This window comes from Cryptomeria japonica, chromosome 5 (genome assembly GCF_030272615.1).
Source record: "Cryptomeria japonica chromosome 5, Sugi_1.0, whole genome shotgun sequence".
Taxonomy (NCBI): domain Eukaryota; kingdom Viridiplantae; phylum Streptophyta; class Pinopsida; order Cupressales; family Cupressaceae; genus Cryptomeria; species Cryptomeria japonica.
Window position 1 is genome coordinate 106,481,163 of NC_081409.1, and position 9,085 is coordinate 106,490,247.

Consider the following 9,085-nt stretch of genomic DNA (forward strand, 5'->3'; position numbering starts at 1 on the left):
TTTGAAAATGGTTGGGGATGGTTTCCTAAGGCTTGAGGTGCTCACATGATATCCTTTTGTGATGAAAGAAAAGGCTAGAAACATAATGGAACATTGATCCTAAAACATACTAAGGAAATGGTCACTAAAATGGGTATAGAAACATAAGGAGGAAGTTGTAGGGTGTGTAATTTCCTACCTTATATTTTCCCCCCATTTTACTAGGGTGATGATCAATATTATAGTGAAAAAGTATGCTAAACAAAAATATAAGAATAAATCATCTCATCAATAAACGATACACAAAAAAGGTAGATAGTGGCATGGTGTGATGGTTAAGTTATGATGTTGTTGTTCTTTACATCAAGGTTCAAACCCCAATGTGGTGGTATTGTTGAATGTCTAAGTGGGGATGGGGTCCCCCAATTGTGACTTCATTGAATCATAGCTTCGAGTTAAAAGCGTTTACCCCTTATAAATAATGATACACAAAAAAAAAACCTATATTTCTTCATTATTCTCTTCTACATGTGGATACCTAATCTTGCAAATGCACCACATCAAGGCAATGAAATCACTATAAACATAAACAAAATGAAAACTCATAACAACATACAAAACTAAACATCACATATGGAAGCACAACTCTAAACAAATACCAAACATGAACAATGGAAATCTAAGAATGATAATGCAAAACTAAACTAAATGATACGTAGACACCCACACACCTTTGTAATACAAATTATTGTTGGAATGCATTTAGAAGAGAATCATTCATCAACTTGATCAAAACTAGATAGTGGCTAGGAAATAGCATGGACATGGTTAGTGAGGGTGGATGAAAGGAAGATGACATGGTAAAATTTAAAGGGAGCTATGCTACTCCAAATAAGGATAAAAGGAAATAGGGGTCAACATAAAAATAAAATGGCTACAATGGTCAAAATAAAACTAGGTAAGGCCAGTGGGTCCAAAATAAAAATAAGAAGGTTGTTAGAAATATTGCATCATAGGATGCATATAATAATTATGCATAAAATAAATAGGTTTTTTATAGGCTGTTATATAGGTTATTATATTAGTGGTACGAATGTATAATAAAACAAATCTAGATTTGATATAAAACCCTCAACCAAAAAAAAATTCATCGATAAAATTTGCTTCTTTACATGTTCTTAAGAAAATGATAGTGACTTTCTTAGTAAAGTGTTTTCTTATTAAATTGTTGTCCTTAATAAAGAGATGTTTAGAATAATCTATTGTTGTTATTGTTAACAATGTTAACAAGGTGATATTCTTGATAAAATGTAGAATGAGGTTAGTAAAAGTGTTAACCTATAAAAATTGATGTTATGATTTGTCTAATGTTTTAGAATTCTCTAAATTCCTTAATTATCACCCTCAAAAGTTATCAGTTTAAATTCTTGTTTTTTTCTATGCACTTCTTAATATTTAACATTTTATTTAAAAAATAGTTAAAGGACAAAAAAAAGTCTATTAATCTAGATTGTCAATATATGAAATAAAAGAAAATAGGTTTAGATGAGGAAATACTATATTTTCTGTTAAGAAGTAATAATTTGAAGCATAAACATATAAATATTCTAACTTATTATATTTAATAGAAATAAATTTTTTAAGATTTATTTATTTATGAATAATGAGTATAGAGTCAAGATAAGGAAAATATAAGCATGCAATTAAGAAATAGAATGTTAAATTGTCAACCTCGTTAAAATCGACAGGTTTTGGAGAGCATGTGACATCAAGCAGAGGTAATTATGGAAAGACAGGAAGGACATTGTCACTTGTTGCATGGCAAATGCCAAGTACCTGGTTCAGGGTTGGCATGTGTGGATATTAATGCCAAGGTAAGGTGGTAGCACGTATACTGTGACACTCGATGAAGAATTTATGATGATGTAAGGTCATTTATCTCTCAAAAACATTGAGAGGAGATCAAACGATGTCGTTGCTGAGTTTTTTCTGCCAAAGCACCGTGCAAAGTTTTAACGGATTTGAAGTGAAACTTGGAGGGCAGAAATAAGAGAGTTCAGTGTGCGACTGTATGGAGTTTGTGTGGAAGTTGGTGGTGACAATGGAAGCAAATTTCTCCCTTGTCACAACAAAACAATAGTTGGCATTTATGGGGAAGATTTCAGAGGATAGAATGTGAAATGTCTTCAAGATTGAAGACTTGAATTTCTTCTAGATGGTGGATGTTTTGTTGGGAAGAGAATTCATGGAGTTTGAACTCAGGTACAAAACATATGCAGACCTGGTCTCGATGTTCTGTACATGGGGGCTCGAATTTGGAACGAAGGAGGATGTAGTGTGGGTCATGAGGGAGAGCATTAGGGAGGAGTGGAAATTTAAAATGGAATCCTTTATGACAATGGTGAGGCTAAGAGAAGGATTTGTATCCATAAATGGGGAATGGATACAGTTGGTGGAATTCATACCACCCCTGAGACCTTTCCTGATCTGGGGTGCGAACATGGACAGAGAAGTGCAGAGGGACGAGGCACAAGTGGGATGAGACTACATCAAGGACTACCTGTGGGCCACCCTTAAACAGCACACACTAAGCTTTGACTGCTTAGGTGGCTGTGGGCCCATTCCTTACCCCTGACAGTTCATTCCCATCCGTTTCCGTTAAGAAAACAATCACCGTTAACATTTTGAATTTTGAATTTGAACACTCTTCCCGCGTGTTTCTTTGCATAGAATAAACCGAATGGGAGAGGGCACTCTCGTCTACCTCGCAGCTGTCATTGAATACCTCATCGCTGAGATATTTTCACGACCTTTTCTGCTTTATGCAGCGGACAGAAAACATGGGGATCCTCACAACGCAGTCAATGCAGCAAACAGGCTTCCATTCCGATCTGTATTATTTGCCAACGCACTCTCTGCCTGTGCCAAAATGAGAGCTTTGAAACAGGGTATGTGCATCCATTAAAGCAGAACGTAAGGACATCCATTAAAGCAGAGCGTAAGGGCAATTATTATCAGATGCTACAATTGGAAATGCTCTGTTTGACATGTTTGCAAAATGTGGAAGTATGGATGCCTCAAAGAAACGCGGTCTCATTGAATGCCATGGTTGCAGGATATGCACAAAACGCATTTGATGAAAAAGATTTAAAACTTGCAACCAAATTTGATTGGCTGGTATAAAGCCAGACTATGCGACCTTTGCCAGTCTGTGGGAAAATGAGAGCTTTGGAACAGGGTATGGACATCCATCACAGAGATGATGTAGCTGCACTGCCATGGTAGACGTATGCAAAATGTGTAAGCTTAGACAAGGCACGCAAACTGATTGACAGAATGCCTCAAAGAAATGTGTTCTCATCTGAACGCCCTTGATTGCATGCTATTAACAAAATGGAATTTGGGGTGTCTTCACGGTTGCCAAAATAGCCAAAGATGGACTGCAAAAACACACCAAATATTTGAAAACCTTAAAGATGGCCTGTAAGTGTTCCACGAGTGGATTGAGGAGACATTTCAAATTTCTCATCATGCAAAAGTATAATGCACTAACTATTGTTGAAGGCACCTAGAATGATTTAAGGGTGCCTCAGATGCCAATTAAGAGTGATTTCCAACCATAAATTAATAACTTTCAATCCATTTTAAATATATTAGTAGAAAATCAAAATGCTAGAAATTTTTAACCTTGGATGTTCAAATTTGCGACTATCATCCTTGAAAATAAAGAAATAAATGATTAGGAAAACCTCATCAGTGACACCTTACATAAGAAATTTTTACAAGTTCAAGATGTCAGATTTTCTATATGACTTCATATCCAATTTAGCTTATAGCAAGGAAAGCTTCTTACCTTGGATTAGTTAAAGTTGGAATTATTGCCCCGGAAAAAAAAAAGGTTTATGAATCCTATCCTTAATTAGGCAAGACAAAAACATTTTCAAAAAGGATAAAACTATTATGTTCTATTTGATCAATTTGATAGAGAAAATATAAAGAAATGCCCACCTCTAGAGGATACAACTACAATTTCAAAATTAGGAAATTGGTTCATCTAATTTCTAATGTTTGCATATAATTCCTACCTATTTCTTTTCCTCCCCTACAAACTTATGTGCAAAATGTTCAAGATGCCACAAGTAGGGGAAAGAGTCAAAAGAAGTTGATTCATCTCTTGTTGAATTTTTAACATGGCCTAATATCACTACCAAGAAAATGAAGAGGGTTTCCAAACCTTTAGTAGTAGATTTGTAAACAATTTCAACAATGTTATACAAACCACCTCAAGCAAAGAAAAATATAGTTATTTATTAATTTATACTAATACACCATAGTCAACGATAAAATTATTGGTACACTCTAATTATGGATAAAGACAAAGAGACCTCCAACCATCTGATTATCAAGTGTTGAAGGTTCATTTTGGAATATAGATAAGACAATTATAAATTGAGAATAATCTTTGTATCATTACTTCCATCATTTCTAAAATGAATAAGCAACTAGACCTATCATAAGCTAAAAGAACAAGTACTTCAATTGACCTCTTATATTAAACACCTAGAATCATGTACCTCTTCAATATTCTCAAATGTTGTTTTCTATACCCATTATTATCTCTCATGAGCATGCCTTAAAAATTGATGAGATGAAATGTATTGCTAATGTAACGAAGCAATGACTGAAAGAAATACTAGCTCATGGGTCCATGGTTATTAAAGATTCCACAACCATACTTTAATGAGTGACAAATATAACACTTTGCCCAAAGTTTTATTTTTCATAAAAGTCATTGTTCACTCACCTATTACTCGACTTGGAGACTAATATGTTCCTAGGGTTTGGTAAGAATAAATATCAAGACCAAAAGAATTAAAAAAAAATTGCAATCACAAATACTTAATGGTATGGACTTCCCCTTTGCATCTACAACCTAGAATATAGAGTCACTTCTCCTAAACAATTGCCATTAGAGTCACTGGTTATCAAGCAGTTCCTGCGCATAAGGAAACTCATGCTCAGATTCAAACTCATCATTGTTCTTGAGCTACTATAATAAAGTGTTTGATCAAATAAAAATGGGCTAGCATCTAATTGAATACGATTATTGTAGTGCATAGAAGACAAATGTTGTTTGTGATAATTTTATTGCATCTAAAGCCAATATAAGGATCATATCTAGAATTGAAAAGAAATGTATTGAAAGAAGATCAATTTTCTTTGTTTTTGTATGAGTGAATATGTAGGACTAACTAAGGTTATCCATGACAAATTAAATTTCTTTGTGGTTCTATCCATGCGAGTCTTGATCTATCTTTCAGTACAGAGGTGGTATGTGTAGTGCAAAGTAGCAAGTGGACTAGAGAGTGTCAAAATGACAAAGTAGAATCACAAAGGTCCTATTTGATATCACTCTAATCCTATCTCAGATAGGGGATTTCTATTATCTGTTGTAATTAGTTCTAAGGTAGGTGCCTCTTGATTTGTAAAAGGTTAGTGCCTCTCTTGTGTTGAGTTGGAGCTCAAATTAGGGAATTGTAGTTTCCTTTGGGTTTGTGCCCATAAACAATGTATTAATAAGGGAATTATTGAACTCCTCTTTCTCAATACTTCAATACTTTTTTGGTCAATTTCTTATTCTCCATATTTTAAAACCATTTAATTTTTTTTTTTATACATTCTAATTATTTTTGACATTATTAACTTCATTTTCTCTCCATTCTAATGTTTCATCTCAACCCTTGATCAATTTGTATTTTCTAGTGCAATACTAGTCTATGCATAAATATGAGCTTTGTAATAAGGTATGGGCGTCCATCAAAGCATAGCAGGAATGTGATTATTTAAATAACATTTGGAAATTCCTTGGTAGACATTTATGTAAAATGTGGATACTTATATAGGCACACAAAATATTCTATAGGATGCCTCAAAGAAATTTGATCTCATGGAATGACATGGTTGTAGGATATACACAAAAGGGATTTGTTGATCAGGCTTCAATTTTTTTCAATAAAATGCAATTTATAGGTGTAAAAGCACAATCCACAACCTTTTCCAAAATCCTCCTTACCATGCCAAAATGGAGCCTTGGAACAACGTATGCAATCAATCAAAACAGAAAAGTTGGAGAGATTTTATAATATGTATGGACATCCATAAAAGCTTAAGTAAAGTAGGATATTTGTCAAATATTATCGTTTGAAATGCTCTAAGAGACATATATAGAGAATTGGGAAGCATAAGCAAGGAACATAAACTATTTGATAAAATACCTCAAAGAAATGTGGTCTCATGGAATGCCATGATCACAAGACATGCATAATTATGTGAAATATTTGATAGAAAGTCTTGAAGAAAAGTGCACTCATGGAATGCACCCATTGCAGATTATTCACAAAATCAAATATTTAACGTAGTCTTTAGAAATTTTCAAGAAAATGTAATTGGTAGGTGTAAAGCTAAACTTTGCAATCTTTTCTCACATCCTCATAGCTTGTAAAAAAAATGGAGCTTTGGGACATGGTATGAACATCCTTCAAATCATAAAGGATAGAATAATTTATTAGATGTTGTGGTTAGAACTACTCTAATAGACACATGCATACAAAATTTGGAAGCATAGACAAGGGGTGTGAATTATTTTGAGACCACATTTCTTACTCATTTACAAAGAATTATTCATTCTTATTCTATTCTTTATTTCTTTTAAATTTTTAGCATTCTTTGATTATTGTAATCAATTCAACCTTTTTCTAAAAGAATGTATGTAATAAAGGCATGGTTGCAATCTACACTCCTTAACAAACAATTCATGTAAGAAAGGCATGGTTACAATCTGCTTCTCTCTCTCTCTCTCTCTCTCTCTCTCTCTCTCTCTCTCTCTCTCTCTCTCTCTCTCTCTCTCTCCATATAATTAATTGTGATCATGTTCTTTCATAAAACTACTTTATCTCCTACCCCTATGTGTTATCCTCTCAATCCTTGCCCTTCACTTTTCTTGCTTCATCCTCTCTTACCACTATCGTCACCCTCTATCGTATCCTACCCTAAACCTCACATACCTTGGCATACTTTTATCATATAACAAAAAAATTAACATCTCTTACCCTTATATTCCCAACCTAGCCCTTGTATCTATCATTTATCATCTTCAAGAAATGCTAATTATCTATTACCTCACTATCATATACCTTGGGGGTTGGAACCTTAAACCTCCTCCACAAAATAATATATTTGTCTATAATAAATCATCCACAAGTGTTGTATTTCATCATTCTAAACATTGACATATATGTATGTATTTAATTACATAAGTGATCCTAACATACACTTTCAATCCTTTATAGATCAATGTGCATTAAGTATTACTTTAATGTTCAATTTATAGCTAATCCTTGTCTCACTTAATTAATGAAAACACCTTAAAATGTTTCTACTCTTTAGCTACGTATTCTATGGGTTTCTTTCTTTATCTCACTTATCTTTTTCATGGAGCACATTCAACTCAATATAGGATTGTAGGTCAATTTCATCAATAATACACTATAATAAAGGCATAAATGAGGATGTTATGGATTTTATCTTCTATTATTAATGTCCCTTTTCATAGATCTCCTATCTTCTTTTTTATTGTAGTATCAAGAGGGTATTTATTAAGAATATTTTCCAAATTTTTGCAATCAAAATATCTTGCATAAATATCCAACTTTTATAACACCTTGTATTATAGGTGATAGATCACTTTAAGGTCATCTCTTTGACCTTGATACCTCTATTTTTTGTCAATGTCATCTTCTCAAGAAACCCATAATTATACAAAGAACATTAATAGCTTATAGTTTTATCCTTAATCCAATCCTAGAATTGACTAAACTAATTGAATTTTCATTACTCCTCTTTGTCATAAAAAACCCGAGTTCCATCTTTCATGAGTTTATTTAAATTACCTTATCCAACTTCATCCTATTCAACCATTGAACACCAACCTCTTCTTATTCTACCAATTTCACCAATTCTTTTTATCACTTTTATAATAATCTCCTAGGACATGTTTCTATTAATCCAACCCTAGTAACTATTGAAGTTCTTTTTCTCTTTTTTCTTAAGTTTCTACATGACACATTTTTCTTGAGTTTTTCTTTTTTTCCTCCTTTGTATTACTTTGTATTTCATTTTTTTCAATGAGGATTCTCTTATTATACATTCACTTTCTATATTTCATTTGGTTTCTCCTTTATTTTAGTTATTCATATCTTCTTTAACATCATATGTTACATTTGGACTAGACAATTATTCACTTTCTAATCAATGGTGCCAACACGTTATTATAGAGCTATTAAATTTGTAAGAATTATAAATATCATATGATTTATCACCACAAAATTATATATACAGATTTTCCTCTTTTTTTAATTTTGCACTTATTAGCATAATGTCCTAGTTTACCATAGTTATAATATCTTGGCCTTCTAGTCCTTTGTGTGGTACCTCTATTATTATTGTGGTAGCCTCCCCTACCGTCTCCTCAATAGTTATTGTTGTAACTCATGGAGGGTCATATATCTTTATTTATAGTACCATATACTATATATTGTGATGCTCTGCAAAAAGGATTAAAAAATCTGTTTGATGGCAACACACACAAGAGCACAAGAAACAAACGTTAGTGTTAGCAACAAAAGATTATCCTAAACAGGCATATCAAGAGAGATATTAAGCATGAAATAGAAAGCATATAAACATAAAATGAAATAGCTAATCAAGATGCTCATAGTTGCTCCTCCCTTGTTCCTCTCCTCTCCAAGTCCCAAATGAGTGTAGCTCTCAGTAGCTTTTTGCACTATGGATGCTTATGGAGGATTGAGATTTAATACTAAGCTTCAAATATGAAATGAAAAGCTAAATACTATGCTAGAGTAGATAGTGATGCTATGAAAAAGCTCTATGCTAATGCCAGTATAACAACAATACTCTAAAATGCTTCTCCTTTGCTTGAGGAGAAGGGTTCTATTTATAGAAGAAATAGGGAAATGAAGGGTTAAGATTGAGCAATCTTAACAAGGGTTAGGATTGAAAGTTGGGGATCCATGTGCACAATTGGCAC